The following is a 20,121-nucleotide window of genomic DNA, read 5'->3' as shown; positions in this document are numbered from 1 at the left end:
AAGTTTAGATATTTTGCTTTACAGCTCGATGTCCAGAGCTGGATTGCTATTATCTTGTAAAATTACCACTCACGTCAATTTTCAAGGAATAAAAAGCCGGATTATTTCAGCCCCATTACAGATATTTTTTTTTTTTTATTATCAAGCAAGAACGTCTATAAAAGGCCACTCATTGAAGAAGGCAAACAAAACACTAAATTCCACAATCACAATGCAAGGTCATGCAAACGCCTCGTGGGTTCTATCGCAGATGCAGGTAAATCACAAAGATAACCAGGAAACACTACGTAATCGCGTTTATTCGCTGGAACGCACTGCAGCCACTTGGCTGTAAAAACATCGTACACCACCGCACATTTCTAGTACACACCACGTAGGACACATGTACGCTGCAGATATATATGTTTTTTTCTGAGGAATGTTCGTGAGTCGCACGATAAACACAGAAGGCACGGGCGACAGGCGCGCAACCCGCGCACATTGAACACACCGGCACGAAAGCAAATGCGGACGACACCGGTGTAACCTGCGCTACACGAGTGATGAACCCTGGTAGATTTGATGCTTTCCGACTTAAACAGCTACAACACGCTCGGAAACATCGCACGCTGCACAAGCGTACACCTGATACCGTGTCAACAATTCCTGAGGCTACAGTTGATGTTGATGACAGCAGAAAGTTATTTAAAACGAAGTGACAACGCACGTAGCACGGGCAGGAGCTCATAACGCCATGAAAAAACTTCAATACAGCTGACTTGAAGTGCGGTTCTCGGAGGCCATACTTTTGCTGGCTGCATACGGCAGAAGTTGTTCAAAATCGAAAATACGCCATAAAATTTTTTTCTACAGTAAAGTATAGCGTGCAATATAGACGCTTCAATGTTCGTTTTTTTTTTGTCTCGCAACTATACGTAGTTGGGCGCAATACGGCACAAAATGAGTGGGTACTGGTTAATATTAAGGCATCACGGGGGCCACACAACCGCAAAGGTCTACAAATGACGCTCGCCCCATGCGATCGGTTGGTGGCGCAACCCACCACCCTGTTTCAAAGAAGACGGTCATAGCATTCATTTGTCTACTCTGCTCTCTATTTTGCAACTGCCGGTCGCCGGGCGGTTGCGCGAGCCGTTGTGGCGTGTTTGTCTAATCGTGTGGTTTTGTGTTTGGTGTAACGAAATGTGACTTGGTTCGCGAACACAGAAGTGCCAGAAGATAGCTTGTGTCTCTCTGAAACTCGCCATATGCGTGGCGTGCCAGGCAAATGGGGACCAACGATTTCCATGCCCTGGAGTGCGTTCTCTTTTGTGTCTGGTTGCGGGAAGTTCGCTGGACGTCGCAAAGAAATAATGTGTATTATTAGCGTGCCTCAGCTCGTCCACTACGTAACGGCGTGTAGACTGGGAGTCGACGCAGCACCGGTAACTTGGAGAGCGCTTTTCGACCGCGTCGTACCATTAAAAAGGTAAGTAATCGTGCTTGCTAACCACACGTGTATTGTGCGTGCACTCGTGTGTGCACAGAGTGCACGAGCGTAGAATAGAACCAATAGAACTGCCACGGCAACAGTGGAACCCGTGCTGATGCTTGCTGAGCGCTGGTTGTCAGAATTTAGCTAGGCAAGTTTATTGTCTTAATGCGAAATTGAAAATCATTATAAGCGTTTTCTTCCGTTGAGAAATATTACGTTCGGAAATAATCGTGTTCATCATGTGCGCCTGTGCGTGAGCTCCCGCTTTTCTGCTTAAGTTGCATAACAACGCTCATCTGCATTTTAACAGATTCTTACTGCAATGACGTTTCCTCGCGTATAAATGCTTCTACGTTGTAAATAATCTGTGCTTACGCGGTTCTGAATTTACGAGCAGTTTTTGAAAAAAAAAAAAACGTAAGCAGTCAAAGCTTGCAACAGGTGCAGATTACTAAAAATTTTTAAGACAAGATGTGTTGACATAACTTATGCATAACTAAACATGACACGAGACAGTTGCTTAAACTAAGTCATGAAAAAATTGAATTGGTATGTAAACAAAGATTCTTTGTAATGTGTTGCTGCTGTGTGTGTGTTAAAAATTTTACGGTGATGAAGGGGTCCCTCTGTTGCCACCCTTCATTAATGCAAACATTATTTTCGTGACTATTTTAGATGCTCCTTGCATGTGTTCACACTGTGACAGCGTTAATGTGCCACTGCTATAAATTAACTGCGAACTTTCCGAACTTATTTTGTAGTGGCGAGGCCGTAACCCACACCAGTGTCCACATAATGGAGGAGCCAGCAGAAATGCAGGGAAACCTTGAATGACTGCCATAGCGCAGTGTGTAATCTGATTGCTTGGTTCAGGTATGTATGATGTGTATGTGTTCCAAAGAGTAGGACCTCAGTATCATTCGTGAATAAGTTTATCAACATATTACTCAACACAGCTTACTAAGTAGGATAAGTATTTTTGCAACTTGCTGCTTATTTGTGTTCATAGCTGTTATTGTTTTCTATATAAAACTAGATCTAACATGTCCTGATGTCAAGTATTTTTTCTTGCATCAATTGCTTGGCTGCAATTTAAATTTCATTTTTGTTTGACAGAATAGTTCTTGCGGAAACCCGCAAGGTGGAGAGAAGTAATTAATAAAGGGAAAATCAGACATCCACCCATTCATTGCAATTGCTACAAAGGAAACCCGTACAGGTTCCTAGAAAGAAAAGCCTCGAAGTTCAAGAAAAATTCGTCATGGTCCGGGACTCGAACCCGGGACCACTGCCTTTCCAGGGCAGCCACTCTACCATCTGAGCTAACCAGGCGGCTAGCAAATGGTAGGGTGAAGTCAAATTTGTCAACAGCTGACAAATTCTGTCTGATTTTCCCTTTATTATTTTTGAAAGAGCGTAGGTTTGGGCATGTTGGCATTCCATAACTTTTAGGTTCTTGGCGCACAGAAAGGGGTGAGAGACAGAGGTACGACGCGGACACAGCGCTAACTTCCAGCAATTGTTTTATTCTACGAAGCGGTACACATATATATATAGGTAACAGACAACAGCGTACGCATGCGCATATGTACTGGTTTCTAATCAAATGAGACAGCAACGAGACATGTGTAATGGAAAGTTAAGATGATATCGAAGATGAAAAAGCGACCATGCATAGCCAAAAAATTTTGTGTAATTGCAAGATTAAAATGGCATCTCCGTCAAGCCACCCTCTGTGACGTTTAAAAAATCGAATTCTTTTTTTGAAAGATCGATTGAAGGCGTGCTAACACAGATTATTGAAGCGGCGAAGATCGCTAGTTTGGGGAACGCTCGTGTTAGCGCACCTTCAATCGATCTTTCAAAAAAAGAATTTGATTTTTTTAACGTGTCACAGAGGGTGGCTTGATGGAGATGGCATTTTAATCTTGCAATTACAAAAATTTTTTGGCTATGCATGGTTGCCTTTTCATCTTCGATATCATCTTAACTTTCCATTACATGTCTCGTTGCTGTCTCATTTGATTAGAAACCAGTGCATATGTGCATGCTTATGCTGTTGTCTGTTACCCATAAATATGTGTACCGCTTTGTAGAATAAAACAATTGCTGGAAGTTAGCGCTGTGTCCGTGTCGTACCTCTGTCTCTCGTCCCTTTTTGTGCGCTAAAAGCATAAAAGTTATTATTTTTGCTTAGTACACGGTGTATTTCTCACTTTTTTATTTTGGCTTTATTGTTTTGAAACTGTTTCCTATGCTGCAGCTTTTATTTCCATCTTCTTTTCTGTTTATTCTACACGCTTGTGCAGTTTCTGTGCACATAAGAATTCAAAGTGTAGTGGGACAACTATGTTGCATGTCTAAGCACATGGCGTGCTTACCATTGTTTAACATTCATATTTGCCATTATTTATCTCTTGTTCCCAGAATAACTGCCACTGGCAAATACACATTTGATGAGCCGGAACTTTTTGAAATGATACATGAAGGTCATTATTCACTGTGCTGCAGTTACTGCTGTAACATATGGGTAACAGCACAAACATGATCAGAAGAAGGGGGACACATACACACAGTGCTGGCTAATAACTGGCTTTACTGGCAAGGATAGCACACCTTATATATGCCAGTGAAGCAAAGGAAATGAAGGGGAAAACACGTCAAGGGTGATAGCGTGCTAACCACGCAAGCACAATACAGCCAACCAAGCGCAACAATATGCAAACAATTATTTTTCTTTGCCGTCTGAAGCCCCGGTAGCCACATGTAGAAGATCAAATTCAGCATCACAGAGAGCAAGGGAAGGAGTGCTAAAGCACCTGCTACCAAATTTTCTAATGTAGTAGGCTTCTAAACTGATGCGTGCGGTCGTGTCACTGCCCTTTCCTAGAATCATCTCTTTCAACCAGGCCACCCATTCAGTATACTTGCTAACGTTCGCAACTAAATGTCATATTTATCATCTAGTTTCTTTTTTTCACTTTTTGAGCGTGTTCCCTTAAACGGTCATTGACACAGCGACCAGTTTTGCCGACGTAAACCATCCCACATGACATGGGGATGCAATACACCACTCCAGTGGAACATTTTACTAACAGCGGTTGGTGGTTCTTCTGGCATCCACGTTTTCTGGCGTTACAGATATGTGGACACAACTTTCCCAGCTTAATTGGGGCAGAGCAACAAATTGACACGCCGTGCCTACTTGCCACCTTCTTAAGATTGTGGGAAAATTTATGGATGTAAGGGACCACCTCTGTCTTACGTGCCTTCCATTGATCCTCAGCCAGTGTACTTCCTGATCCTCACTTGAATTTTGGAAGTAGGATTTCAGAAACGGCAGTCAAGACCAAGACGGGGAACCTGAGCCAGGCGGCTTGCCTGATTATTAAACGTGGGCTTAATCTGAGGTGGGCACGATTTTTGGAGAGCTGATGCCATACACAACACTGCTATACCTCTCTTAATTGTCTTGGAGTGTGCAGAGTCAAAGGGCAGCAACTTCTTAGCTCGTCGGTAGTAGCCCCAGCAAACATGTCCATCACAGAACATGATTTCTAGGTCTAAAAACTGTAAACTTGAAAGGTCCGGGAGTTCATGGGTGAAACGCAACCCATGTCTATGTTTGCTAAAAATGGAAAATATTTTGCCTAATGTATAGGGGTAGGGGAAGGTAGGCTGCTGTTTTAAAAGCACTAAAACATTCTCAACATACCTAAAGAATTTTAAAACTGGCATCCATTAAACATCTGTTCCAGTGCATTTTCCACCTTGGCCAGAAAAATGTCAGAAAGAATAGGGGCTACGCAAGAGCCTATGCAGATGCCATCGCGCTACAGAAATGACTACTCGTGATATACAATAAATGTAATTAATTTAGGGAAAATGAGGTATCCACCAAATCATAGCAATTGCTACAAAGGAAACCCATGCGGGTTCCTTAAAGAAAAGCCTCGCAGTTGAAGAAAAATTCGTCCTAGTCCGGGACTAGAACCCAGGACCACTGCCTTTCCAGGGCAGCCACTCTACCAGCTAACCCGGTGGCTAGCAGGTAGTAGGGTAGCAGATGTCAATCGTAGCAATTAATTGCTACGATTGAGTGGATGTCTCATTTTCCCATAATTAATTACTTATCTCCACCTCGCGGGTTTCCGCAGAACTATTACCACAATAGAAGTAGAGTTCAAATGAAACTGCAATAATGATAGAAAGTTATGAACGGACAAACCGACAGTGTTCTGGAAGGATACGTCGCCATTATTTTCAATGCAGTCTTTGATACACGCTAGCAGTTGATTCTGCGGAACAGAATGAAACAAGTCCTGCACGTCTGCTGAAAAACCGAAACCAACATGATCATTTCCCTTTAAAATCTACTACTGCGACTGATTTCTTTAGAAGAAATGGGTCGTTCAAAGCTAGCGTCTTCAGCTTAGCAAAAACTGGCTAACACACTTCTGCCACGATCCCTCTTCACTAACAGTAGTGCTAAATGGAACTTCGGGCTTATGTGTCTTGGCTGTGAAAAATCCCTCAAACTGTTCCCTCTGCTGTTAGATATGTCCCTGGCAAAATTTTTGAGGTCTAATTGCTTACAAAACTCAACGAACTTGGTTTTTACTTGCACTTCACTTTTCTCTCCAGGGTCAAAGTTCTTATTAGCCGCTACCAAACCTTTTTCATTGTAAGTTCTCTTGGCCAAAATAATGAACCCACCCGGCTTGTCAGCTTGCATAAGCATCAGGTTGTTACTCTTAAAGAAAGAGATGTCATTCAACAATCTAGTACGGTACGAGTCCGGGGTTTTCGGAGCAAACTTTCGCAGGCAGTCAATACCTTCAAGAAGGCAGCTGTCCCGATTATCATCTTTTCCTGAGTGGCCACTTTTCGATTCATTGCAGTGATATCATGCACAGGAACATCAGCTTGGACCCCAAATTTGGATCCTTTCTGCAGATGTTGCATAATCTTCTCTGGTATATGGATGTCCCCCATGACGCTGACATTGCTTCCATCTTGCGTCATTTTCTTGTCTCCTGTACAACAGAGCAACATATTCAAGATGCACCTCCACCTGCACTCCATGAGCTGTGCCACTAGGCGCTTCAAAGACGCGAGCTTCTTAATCACAAGCCAGTCAGGATGGTCCTTAAATCACAGAAGGTGCAACCTGTCCTGAGCGACTTATTCTGCAAAGTCTTTTCACGTGCCCCCACGCTGGTTTCACAGGGCCGAAGAGGGCACTTACTTCGTTATGGACGAGTCATTTCCGGATGGAAAAGGCGAACTGTCTTGACTAGCATGTTGCATGGGCGATGTGACTGAGTAGAAGGTTGATGGTGGAAAAGGTGCCTTACAACCTTACAAGAGGAAGGAAAGACACTTCACCTTTTGCATCCGGAAAGGACTCGTCCCTAATGAAGTAAGTACCCTCTTCAGCCTTGTGAAACCAGTGTGGGGGCATGTGAAAAGATTTTGCAGAATAAGTCACTCAGAACTGTGACAACAAGTCCAACTTTTTCAGGACTGGTTCCATCTTCTGTGTTTTAAGGACCATCCTGATTGGCTTGCGATTAAGATGCTTGCATCTTGAATGAGTTGCTCCGGTGTTCAGGAGGAAAATGACGCAAGATGGAAGCAATGTCGTCATGGGGGACGTCCACATACCAGGGAAGATTATGCATCATCTTCAGAAAGGATCCAAATTTGGGGTCCAAGCTGATGTTCCTGCACATGATCTCACTGCATTAAATTGGAAAGTGGCCACTCAGGAAAAGATGATAATCGGGACCACCGCCTTCTCAAAGGTGTTGACTGCCTGCTAAAGCTTGCTCCAAAAACCCCGGACTCGCACCATAGTAGATTGTTGAATGACATATCTTTTTTTAAGAGCAACAACCTGATGCTTACGCAAGCTGACAAAGAGAGTGGGCTCATCGTATTACCCAAGTTAGAGAAATTTATTTACAGAAAGGCAGAGAGGTCGGCCTGAGCTATAACTTGCTCTGGCCTGCTACTCTACACTGGGGAAGAGGGACGGGGAGGGAAAGGGCTGATGAATGATGATGGTATAAGGAAGAGATGCGTATATACAAATTCAGAGTTGTGGCCTCTCTAAAGCCGTGCGTCCAGCCCAGTGGCTCGGAGAAAAGCTACAGCGGCTCTTGTTACCAGGGCTGCGCTGTTTGCATTAGGCCAAGGACCTAAAAGAAACTCGTCCGATAGCGGTCACTCATGGATCTTTGCAATGGAAGAGACAAGTTGCTGTCGTTATTGCGCGTAGGTGGGACACACACAAAATATATGTTCAAGCGTTTCTGGCACCTCACAGAATTCAGTTTGGGCTAGTATCACTGGCACCTATCATATGTCTATAACGGTTGGTGAATGCGACACCAAGGCGAATCCGGTGCACCATGCTCGTGTGGCTTCTTTTGAGCTTGTGAGGCATACGAAATTTCATTTCTTGGTCCCATTTGTGTAATCGCTTGTGTCGTCGATCTGGTTGGGTCCAGTGTTTCTAACGTAGAGTTGCGGTTTACGCGACGAAGTAGGACGTTTGTGTCTGCACGTGAGAACGGAATGCGTACTTCACAAGCATTATCTAAAGCAGTTTTCGCTTCAGCTTCTGCCTGTTCGCTCCCGATCAGGCCACAGTGTGAGGGTATCCACTGAAAGGTGACATTGTGGCCATATCTAGTTGCGTGGTCGAGCCGTTCTGTAATTTCTATAGCCATGGAATAATACGGGCCCCGTCTGAGGACACAGTCAATCGTTTGAAGAGCTGTCTTGCAATCGCAGAATATTGTCCATGCGTGAGGAGGCTCCTCGGAGAGAAATCGAAGTGCCTCCTGGATAGAAACAAGTTCTGAGGCAGTTGATGTTGAGCTATGGCCTAGTTTAAACCGCCGAGCAATGATCATATGTGGAATGACGAAGGCTGCAGTGGAGGCATATGGTGTGACAGAGCCATCGGTATACACGTGTGCAGTATCTCCGTACTTTGCAGAAATGTGCCACAGGGCGAGTTGCCTGAGGCCAATAGATGCAACGGATATGACTTTTTAGTAATTCCAGGTATCTGCAATGTAACGACAGGTTTAGGCAGAACCCACGGGGGTATTCTTGGAATACAGGCGGGAGAAAATCTCGATTGCAAAACGCGTTGATGGTGCGATATAGTCCTTGAAAAGCTGGAACCTGGGTGGGTGGCAGGGAGCGATGACAGAGGATGGTGCCTGTGTCGGGTCAACACGCGAAGGTACATTCGAAGAGGCTCGCAGAGCAAGTATACCCCAATATGACAAGTAAGAGCTTCCGCTATTGTTCCATTGGTTGACGTGCATCGTGGGAGGCCTAAACATGTGCGCAATGCTTGAGCTTGAATGCTCTCCAGTGCGCGCACACAGCTAAGTCTCATGCTTGAGAGCGCCGGAATGCTGTACCGTATATACCCTACGAATAGTGCTTGGTACAGTTGGAGTAACGACGACTCCGAGGGGCCCCATCTTGTTCCTGCAACGATGCGAAGGACGTGAACAAAACTCTTCAGCTTTGACTTCAGTGCGGCGACATGTCTTGACCAAGATAATCCCCGGTCTATGACTACACCAAGGAATCTGTGGTGTGTAACCGTAGGTATCGCTACTCCGTTAATGATTATCGGATACCTGGTCATTTGTTTTCGCGTGAATGTAATCACGGAACATTTTTCCGTTGAGAGTTGGAGGCCTTGACGCCGCAGATACTTAGCTGTGATTGTCACTGCACGTTGAAGCCTAGCACGCATTTGGGGACAGGTGGCTCCAGATGTCCATATGCATATGTCGTCCGCATATGCGCTAATCTTCTCCGTGCTAGGAAGTTCGGATGCAAGGCCAATCAATGCAACATTGAAAAGAGTTGGACTGAGAACTCCTCCTTGTGGAACACCTCGATGTATATGGTACTGTCCGGTGTCACCATCACTTGACATATACACCGTGCGGCCACTGAGGTAGCTAACAATCCATGCATATAGCCGGCCACCGACGTCTAAATCTTCCAGTGCATCAAGGATTGCATAATGGAGTACATTGTCGTATGCACCCTTAATATCCAGAAAAACAGCTCCAACTAACCGACGGCGACTTCTTTCTTGTTCAACAGTGGATACCAAGTCAATAACACCGTCAATGGAAGAACGGCCTCTTCTAAATCCATGCATAAAATCAGGAAAGCAATTATTTTTCTCTAGAAACCATTCCAGCCTTGACAAGACCATTCTTTCCATTACTTTGTCGGCGCAACTGGCTAAGGTGATCGGTCTGCAGGAGGAGAGCTCGTTAGGGTATTTCCCCGGTTTAAGCAGGCCTACAACGCAACTGCATTTCCAAGAATCTGGAACATTTCCTGTCTCCCACGTCATATTATAATAAGATAGAAGAAGACGTCATGATTCGATGCCAAGATGGGTCACGTCGGCAGCAGGACCAGACGGAATCCCATACGTTACCCAAGGGAATTTACAATTAAAAATGTTTGGTAGCGGCTAATAAGAACTGTGTCCCTGGAGAGAAAAGTGAAGTGCGAGGAAAAATTAAGTTCGTTGAGTTTTGTACCAATTATACCTTGGAAAGTTTGCCAGGGACATATCTAGCAGCAGAGGGAACAGTTTGAGGGGGGTTTTCACAGCCAAGACACATAAGCCCAAAGTTCCGTTTAGCACTATTGTTAGTGAACAGGGATCGTGGCAGAAGTGTTAGCCAGTTTTTGCTAAAGAAGCTCAAGGCGCTAGCTTTAAACGACCCATTACTTTTAAAGAAATCAGTCGCAGTAGTACAGTTTTTAGAGCGAAATGATCATGTTGGTTTCGGTTTTTCGGAAGACGTGCAGGAGTTGTTTAATTCTGTTCCACAGAATCAACTGCTAGCATGTGTCAAAGAGTGCATAGAAGATAACGGCGACGTATCCTTCCAGAACACCGTTGGTTTGGCCGTTCATAATTTTCTATCTTTATTGCAGTTTTATTTGAACTCGACTTTTATTGTATTTGACAAGCAGCTGTTTTTGCAGTGCGATGGCATCTGCATAGGGTCTTGCGTAGCCCCTAATCTTTGTGACATTTTTCAGGTAATGGTGGACAACACACTGGAACAAGTGTTTAATGGGGGGCCAGTTTTAAAAATTTTTCGGCATGTTGACACTTATTTGGTGCTTTTATAAACAGCAGCCCACCTTCACCTACCCTCTACAGTAGGCAAAGTGTTATCTATATTTAGCAAACATAGACGTGAGTTGCCTTTCACCCTTGAACTTCCGAACCTTTCAATTTTAGTTTTTATACGTAAAGATTACGTTCAGTGATGGACATGTTGGCTGGGCCTCCAACCCACGGGCTAAGGAATTGCTGCCCTTTCACTCGGCACACTCCAAGACAATTAAGAGAAGTATACAGGTGTTGCGTATGGAATAGGCTCTCCAAAAATCGTGCCCACATCAGATTAAGCTCAGTTTTCATAATCAGGTAAGCCGTCTTTTAGCTGCAGGGTTCCCCATCTCGGTCTTGACTGCCATTTCAAAAGTCCTCCTTGAAAAGTTCAAGTGTGGATGTGGAAGTGCAATGGTTGAGGATCAACTGAAGGCACCTAAGACAGAGGTGGTCCCTTACATCCACAAACTTTCCCACAATCTTAAGGTGGCAAGTAGGCACGGTGTGCCAATTTGTTTCTATGCCCGAAATGAGCTGGGAAAGTTGTGCCAACGTATATGTAATGCCAGAAAATGTGGATGCCAGAAGAAGCACCAACCGCCGTTAGCAAAATGTTCCACTGGAGTGGTGTATTGCATCCCCATGTCATGTGGGATGTTTTCTGTCCGTGAAATTGCTCGCTGTATCAATGACCGTTCAGGGGAACACCCTCAAAAACTGAAAAAAAAACACTAGATGAGAAATATGCACATTTAGTTGCGCACGTTAGCAAGTATACGGATTGTGTGGCCCAGTTGAAAGTCACGACGATTCTAGGAAAGAGCAGTGACAAGACTGCGCACATCAGTTTAAAAACCTTCCACATTACAAAATTCGGTAGCAACTGTTTTAGCACCCCTCACTTTGCTCTCTTTGATGCTGAATCTGATCTTCTGGGTGCGGCTATCGGGGCTTCAGATTGCAAAGGAAAAGAAAAATAATTGTTTGCGCTTTGTTGTGTTTGGTTGGCTTCATTGCGCTTGTGAACTTGGCACGCTGTCACCCTTGACATGATTTTCCCTTTCATTTCCCTTGCTTCACTCTGGCATATACAGGGTGTCCCACATAACGTGAGCCAAGAATTTAAATATGAAAGGCACGTGTGAAGGGAATTGAATGAAACCCATACTATTCGCAATAGCCTATAGTAACTCAGACAATTTTTTGTTTTCCCCATAACTTGCTAATTAAATAAGTTTAATTGCAGAACTTTTAGTTATTGGCTGAGGACCCCAAGTGTGGTACGCAGATTTGTAGAGCACCTTCAGAAACCACCGATCGAGTTCTTTCCTTTACTAAATGTCTCATGTAGTCTGTTTTTCCTGGTTGCAAAGAAAGCCCATGAAATATGATGAAGGCCACGTGATGGAACATAGTGGTATTGTGCTGCTCTCAAGCGTGCGTTCGGTGAACAAGGTTGGCTGCATCGTGACTGGTGACGAGAAAGTGGCAGGGCATTCTTTATCTCATTGGCACCGCTCCGCCTGCAGCATGCATTTTCGCCATCATCCGACGGGAGCCGACCTTGTTCACCGAAGGCACGCTTGAGAGGAGCACAATACCACTGCGCAAAGCACTCTGTCACGTGCCTTGTTTCATATTTCGCGGACTTTCTTTGCAACTCAGAAGAAATGACTATGTGAGACGTATCGTAAAGCAAACAACTCGATCGGTGGTTTCTGAACGGGCTCTACAAATCTGTGTGCCATACTTAGGGTCCTCAGCCAATAATTAGAGTTGGGTAATTAAATTTAATTAATTGGCAAGTTATGGGGAAAACAAAGGATTGTAGGAGTTACTATAGGCTATTGCGAATATTATGCATTTGGTTCAGTTCACTTCCAACGTGCCTTTCATTTTTAAAAAAAATTCTTGGCTCAAGTTATGTGAGACACCCTACAAGGTGTGCTATCCTTGCCAATAAAATCAGTTGTTAGTCAGCACTGTGTGTACGTGTCTGCCTTCTTGTGGTCTGTTTGTGCTGTTACCCATATGTTTCGAGATGAACCAACTCTCCCAAAAGGAAGTATTGATGACGTTACTGCTGTACTGAGGTGTTTTCTAGTAAGCTTGATTTTTTTCTCTCCCATAAAAAAAAATTTGGCAAGCTATGCCCATTCATGCAAATAGGCATTGTAGCAGTTAAGAGTCTATGTCCAGTTACATTATTTTTCACTTTAAGTAAACACAGTATAGATCACATAGTTAGCTGATAGATCCGTGTATTGATGCTCAATCATTAAAGAACACTATTTCATACATAGTGCTAAATTGTCTGGTTGCATGTGCTCGTTGTTGCTCATCAAATGAATTTAATTTCAACTGCACCACATAGAACATTCCGATTGGCACTTCTGTAATTTTAATAGTGATAATCAACCAACAAGCCCTAATTCAACAGCTGTCATGAATAATTTCTAATACTTTGGGTCCCTTTTCATGTGTTCTGTTTCACACTATGTATTTGGTCAGCGCAGTGGGCATTTTTATATTCAATCTGCTTGGTGCTGTTGAGGTCAGAATATCTTCAACCAGCAAGTCTAAATTATAATGCTATCAATAAAACTTCGATTACTGGGCAGATGAAAGCATTTTATCTCATTCTAAAAGTATCTTTGTTGTAACCACCAGTGTCTAGAGCAAGCATCATATGCACAGCAACTCATAATAAGTTTTTAAGTTGGATGGGCGAGTACCTATAGCTAAGTATACCTGTGCATATACTTTCTACATATTAGCTAGTATTTTAGCCACACGAAACAGCCTATGTTGTGTTTGCTGAAGTCAAATTTATGGTTGATGCACCTGCTTTTTTTTGTTGTGCACTTACACTTCTGTGGTCTCTTAAGCACTGTAGTCGTGTGACAGCTGAAGTATTGCAGTAGTGTCGAAGTTAGCGTGCTACACTATGCCGTCACATACCTATCACCGTATTCGTGCATTTTCCGAGAACCAGCTGTGTTCACTAGGTGAAATTTGTAGTGTCCTTAAGAGTTTGCCATTCAGTTCATGTAACTTTTCAGGACAGAATTTGCACAGGGAGGGAAGGGAGACCATACAACATGACTGGTGCTATGCATCAGATTTAGATTGTTCATCTGTTTTTTTCACCTCTGGTAACGGAATGGCTAACAATAACAGTAAGGAATATCACTTAAATACTGGGACGTGTCAGTCCGCTCTCATTATGATTGTGTGGAAAAGAGGAACACTCTCTAAATGACACAGAATAGCAATCACTCTGTGCTTTCTAATTCTATTTGTTTGCAACATTTGCCCTCATTCTAAAAGAACGTTTGTGCAGTACAAGTGCACATGCAGTGTAAATATTTTCTGTATTCCTTCCCATAAAATAAACATTTAAACATTGAATTGGTAGCTTTTGTGCGCTGTGGTCTCTCTTCTGTCCCTTGTGTTGTATGCAAAAGTTAAACATGAACATGCACCAACTTTCTCAGTTACTCGTCAGTCAGTGTTGATAAACTCACAATGTTTCCAGCCAGAACATTCTTACCATTTATGTCACATCCAGTCAGTATAGTACTACTCTGGCTTTTCATAAAGCATCCTAATATGTACTTCTGCATTTATAGTTTATGTAATGATAGCCTAACAGCACAAGCCAAAAGTTGTAGAGATACAAGCCGTCTAATTGCTCAGAGGGTGATCAGAGGCGGATACTAAGAGAGCTCTTCTGATTGGCTGGTACAACCTGTACCACACAGTAACTTTCTCTTGAGCGACTTGGTCATTGCTAAATGCCATGCTGTTGTAGTGCAACAAACTGCAAAAAGAAAGATACAAAAGGACAGAAAGAAGGGAAAGAAAGATGGCACTACACTTACAACTGTTTATTAGGCACAAAACTTGCTACATATATATTGCGCACACTCTTGACATCAGGGGCAGCAAAAAGAGCAAGTGACAGGTCATGTTGTTTGTGTGAAACCCAACAATTTCATTTCCACATCGTATAAAAACATGTTTGACTAACACATGCTTGACCACTGATCTGAATGTGATATGCCTCTAGTAGTTCCCGCGCGGTTTTATCTCTACTCATACCTGGGATTCTCACCTCAGAAAAACGTGGCTTACAGGAGCACGATTTGCAATGTGCAGAGAGATGGGTGTTCATATCCTTTTTTAAATTGTTTTTGTTCCCTCATTCGGTCATTCACACAATGGCCAATCTGCCCGACATAGGTTTTCCCATAACTTAACGGTGTCTGGTAAATCACGTGGACCGCTTTTCCACATAGCTTTTTTGTCTAGTTTCAAGCATCGTGTCCAGCAGCTTTTAAATGCCAGATTTCCTCATTCGGTCATCACCTAGTGGCAGAAACCTCGCTGCAGCAACTCAAATGTTACAATAATCCGAAGGGGAGTGAGGGAAGTAAGCACGATTCCCAAAGAAAGGCTCAAGTGGCTCCTTATTACCACAGGGGGAGCCACAGCCTCAAGGCAGCGAACAGGTATGAGGTACCTGTTGTTTTCTTCCTCGAACACGCTGTCTTGCCTATGTCCCCGAATCTTAGAATGTGCAGTGCAAATGTACGAAGTCAAACATGCAAAGTGCTACGTGGAAAAGTGTTCCACTGCTGTGGTTTATCAGATACATGTACCGCTAAGTTACAGGAAAACCTACATCGGGCAGACTGGCCGTTGTGTGAACGACTGAATGAGGGAACATGCAAACAATTTAAAAGCGCATATGAATGCCCATTTTTCTGTGTATTGTATACCGTGCTGCTGTACTGTAAGCCAAGTTGTTCTGTGGTGAGAATCCTAGGTAAGAGTAGCGATAAAACTGCGCAGGAACTGCTAGAGGCATGTCACATTCGTATAACTGGTCAAGCGTGTGTTAGTCAAACATCTGTTTTGTTATATGATGCAAAAAGAAATTGTTGGGTTTGACGAAAACAAGATGATCTGACACTTGCTCTTTTCTTCCCCTGATGTCGAGAGTGTGCGCGGTATATATGTAGCAAGTTTTGTGTCAAATAAACAGTTGAGTGTGGCGCCGTCTTTCCCTTTTTTCTGTCCATTAGAACCTTTCTTTTTCCAGTTTTTCGTGCTACACCATGCCGTACAACCTGTACCACTTTCTACGCTTCACAAAGCTGAAAGTCAACTTGGGCTCACTGAAAGTCGTTGTGTATTGCTTGTGTAGTCTCTTTAAAGATTACTTTCAAACAGAGGTAAGCCATATAATTTTGTGTGGAGCCCCTACACTAATGCCACTGGACATACTTCTTTTTGCTGCCAGCAGTTAGTGACATAAAACCAATGGCTGATTGCACAAACAATAAAGATGCATAAAAAATGCTTGATGTCAGATTTCTCAGGTTCCTGTAAACAAAGCAAATTAGCTGCTTTAATGAGAAAGTTTGGCAGACTGGGTGGGAATAGAACCTGGGGTGTGAAACAAGGACACTTCTGTGATGCCACAATATCCATGTGCTTTTGGAAGTAACCGTTGCAGATGTAAACGCTACTGAGGGTGAGCTTTGTGTTGTGCCAAGAACTAGGTCTTTAAAAATCGGTTGTCAGTCCCTTTAAGGTGTGCCTACTGTGTGTCATATTGTGCACGTCACATTGCAGCCATCTGGTTCACTAAAGATGCTTTCACGTTCCCACACCTAAGCAGTCTTAACGTGTCTCTGCCCTTTTATTGCAGGTACACCTAGCAAATGTATACATTGACGAGGAGTGGCACCTGCTCTAGTGCCATGGCTAGGACTCCCTGTTCTGCAAAGAACTGGCGAAACTGGTGTGCGGAGTTCTGGCACTCAGGATAGGAGCATCACAGGGGCTCTTTGGTGGTGCTTCCTGAACGGCCGCAATTTCATTGAGAAGCCGGCATTGAGCCTCCATAAATTGGAAGCTGTGGACAGTATCATCGACATTGTTTCAAATTTGTTTGTGTAATGTTTGTAACAATACATGTATTACAGTGAAATGATTAATTTTCCAGATGCACTTGATGCATATCTTTCGAGATGTGGTGCCCCTGAGGAGGAGAAATCGCGGTGCTCAAAATGGACCGTAGCCTAGCAGACATGCTGAGAGAAATTAAGTAAGCGTGTAATTGCAAACATGTGTACATGCAGTAAACCTCATTAATTTGAACTCGTGGGGGCCATGCGAAATGTCAGGACTAAGCAAACTCAACCAAAATGGTTTAAAATATATATTTATGTTTCGGCTTCCCACGGGAGCCTTGTTCACAATGAAACCAGCAGCAGAGTAGGTAACGTTCTTATCTGCAGCTCAAAACATATAATGTACTTGGCATACATGGACATGGATGATTAGAGATTCAAGATAGACGCGTAAAATGATTTCATTCCTTAACAATCAAGCGATATTTTTCCTAGCTAATTGTGACGTAGTTGCGCAGTGCTTGGCCAGGGCATTCGATGCAAAGTATCGTTTCTGGACATCATTCCTGTGCTGTTTAAGTCTTTTTTTGGAGTTGCCGGTTTCTCCGATGTAGACGTACCGACAGTTCGCACACCGAAGGACCTACACTACGCCTGGGAACTTGCCCTTTTCCGAACGGTCTTTCACATGCATGAGCTCGTGTTTACGTTTTGGAACGTGCACAGCCTGCACATCATATGACCACAACGCATGCAAGGGTCTCGCTTATGCAGGGGACCTATGGTATTGAAGCCCATTTTTCGGGGGGTCCAGGGAGGGTGGGTACTGCGCGAGCCAGCTGACACCCTACTGTGTCAATGGAGTACTCAGGGTATCCACAAGCCATCAATTCCCACTGCACAAGTGAATTGTCTGCCATGTGGTCTTCTACTGTTGTGCACACATTTTTCACCCAACGAAGGAGAGAGCAGACAACAGACCTCTTTTGCGAAGCAGGGTGCACCAATGTGTAGTTGAGGTAGCGCCCCGTGTGAGTTAGTTTCCTAAACACCTCGAATAACAGGTTTGGCCCTTTATGCTGCACGAGGCTGTCCAAGAATGACAGTTGGCCTTCAGATTCCACTTCTATGGTGAACTTAATTGCTGCTTGCATTACTGTTTAAGTGAGCCGTGAGGAGATGAATATTCTGTTGTTGCAAAACTCTGAAACAGTCGACATATCTGAAAAAGACCTTAGGTGTCGATGTAAACGAGCTAACCTTGAGTTAAACCTTGACCTCTTCACGGCTCACTTAAACAATTGCAAGCAAAATTAGGTTCACCATAGAAGTGGAATGTGAAGGTCAACTGTCATTCTTGGACTCCCTTGTGCCACGCGAAGGGCCAAACCTGTTATTTGAGGTGTTTAGGAAGCTAACTGACACGGGGCGCTACCTCAACTACACATTGGTGCACCCTGCTTCGCAGAAGAGGTCTGTTGTCTGCTCTCTCCTTCGTTGGGTGAAAAATGTGTGTACAACAGCAGAAGACCACATGGCAGACAATTCACTTGTGCGGTGGGAGTTGATGGCTTGGGGATACCCTGAGTACTTCATTGACTCAGTAGGGTGCCAGCTGGCTCACGCAGTACCCACCCACCCTGGACCCCCCCAAAAAACGGGCTTCAATACCGTACATCCCTGGCATAAGCGAGACCCTTGCTCATGTGGAAGAGCACGGCAGAAAGAACAAATCCTGACAGGCTTGCCAACTGTCACGAATTTCAGCGCTTCAGGAATGGACAGAGACGCAATGCAAATATGTTAAATATTTTTCCCAAGACACAATGTAACCCAAAACAAATGACCAGCAAAGTAAGTGTGCACAAAATATACCCTGTACACAAAAGAGATTAACAAAACTAGGTATATACATAATCAAAACAAATGAGAAATTAGCTGTATAATGTTTATAGTCTGACTGGCCAAGTGACAGTCCCCAAGAATTGAATGTTCTGACTGTCAGAGTAGCAGTGAACGTCGGCAAGGCGTGGTGCAAGATGTCAGCCTGCGTAGTTGCAACATGACGTAGACATAGACCTTCGTTGTGAGTGACGAGGTTGTCGCCCCCTTACGAGACTTGCATTGCACAGGACGCAGTCTGGACTAGTCAGGCATTGTGTGGCCGACGTGGTCAGGTGATTGTGGCACTGGACAAGGCCGGTTATGGCAGTGTGCCGTTGGGTTGGGGTTGCAGAGCATAGTCATGGCGATGTAGTCGGGTCTTGGAAGCTGTTGTTGGCCAACTCTTGGATGTCCTCTCGTCTGTCCGTGGTCCCAGCTACTACTTCCCATCTCCAAACACAGCTAGAGATGCAACTGCCTTGGTTCTCATCCATGTCAGCAATGCGCGCTCCTTGGTTTTCCTCCCCTTTTCCTTCAATTTTTCTCTGACACTTCACATGCTTCCTCACCTCATGTATCCATTCTCCATTTCACTGACCAATGTTGTCTGCTCCACATTATCGCACATGCTCTGCCGGTGACTCGTGACAGTGTGAAAAGGGAAAGCATGGCAGCAAACGTATCCACTTGTCAGTCAGCACTGTGTTTGTCTTTTGTTTTATCTCATCTGTTGGTACTGTTCCTTGCCAAGGTGGCCAAGGTTTGTATTCAACATATGAAAAGAGTGCAGTGCAAACCGGAAAAGAGATGGTACCCTAGCTTTATTGGAAGCATACTTCGTTGACTTCAGTTGCACAAATGGCCAGGAGTGTACACCTTGAGACACTAGTTTATGGCATTGTAGGTCTTGAAGGCCGTGGAATTGGCTAACATGGCTAACACTTTTCTGCATGCTTCACTTGATGATTATCGTAAACCACAAGTGTTCTCAGCATTATGTTCAAATGCCTTATGCCATTTTAATGTGATGTTTAACATGCCTTCCTTCTCTGCTACTAGTGCACTTTCTATTTCGTTGCTTATATGTACCTTTTATTTACTTATTAGTTATGTGTAATATCTGCAGTGTCATTGTCTTACAGCGACACTGTTACGAGGTGTTTCACAATGGTTACAGTCTATATTCTTTTTTTAATTATGTGCAATATATGCAGTGCCATTGAGGCATCCAACATCTTAAGCGATGCTGTTAAGAAAAGTTACAATGTGGATGCAGCCACATTAAATGTAAATGCAACGCTGGTTCGGAGCCTTGAACTTGTTTTGAGACATAATTATCAACAATTATAAAATAAAAGTTGCCTGCATATACCTTGTTTGAATACATAGCTTATTTGCACGGTTTCTGAATAAGTAATTCATAATTTTTGTTTCTCGCATTTTATTATACTGGCTTTGTGTTAAAAGTCGGCAAGGACCTTGTACGGCTGCTGCCATAAAAGCAGATGCCAAGCTGCTGCTAGCCTGCATGCAGGCTATCACTAATACAACCAGCCTTGACCATGCTCGAGCGCAGCAGCACTTGCTGTGTGCAAGCAAGGCTGTGAGCCAGCAATCAGATCCCTTATTCCTCTGAAGGGTGTGAGAAA

At 43.8% G+C, this 20,121-nt stretch overlaps 1 protein-coding gene, 1 long non-coding RNA gene and 1 other non-coding gene across 8 annotated transcripts in view; 2 read left to right on the top strand and 1 right to left on the bottom strand.

Moving 5' to 3' along the window:
• The window catches only part of LOC126526347 (uncharacterized), a 185,398-nt gene that overhangs the window by 101,598 nt on the left and 63,679 nt on the right, over window positions 1-20,121 (top strand). The window lies entirely within an intron of this gene.
• On the top strand, window positions 1,124-16,668 carry LOC140219799 (uncharacterized). Its single transcript, XR_011895989.1, has 3 exons — window positions 1,124-1,468; window positions 2,236-2,347; window positions 16,384-16,668. It is a non-coding gene; the product is annotated as an uncharacterized lncRNA (long non-coding RNA).
• On the bottom strand, window positions 2,732-2,806 carry TRNAS-GGA (transfer RNA serine (anticodon GGA)). The gene has a single exon. It is a non-coding gene; the product is annotated as a tRNA-Ser (tRNA).

The sequence above is a fragment of the Dermacentor andersoni genome, chromosome 8, assembly GCF_023375885.2.
Source record: "Dermacentor andersoni chromosome 8, qqDerAnde1_hic_scaffold, whole genome shotgun sequence".
Classification (NCBI taxonomy): Eukaryota; Metazoa; Arthropoda; class Arachnida; order Ixodida; family Ixodidae; genus Dermacentor; species Dermacentor andersoni.
This window is presented reverse-complemented; position numbering and strand designations above follow the sequence as displayed.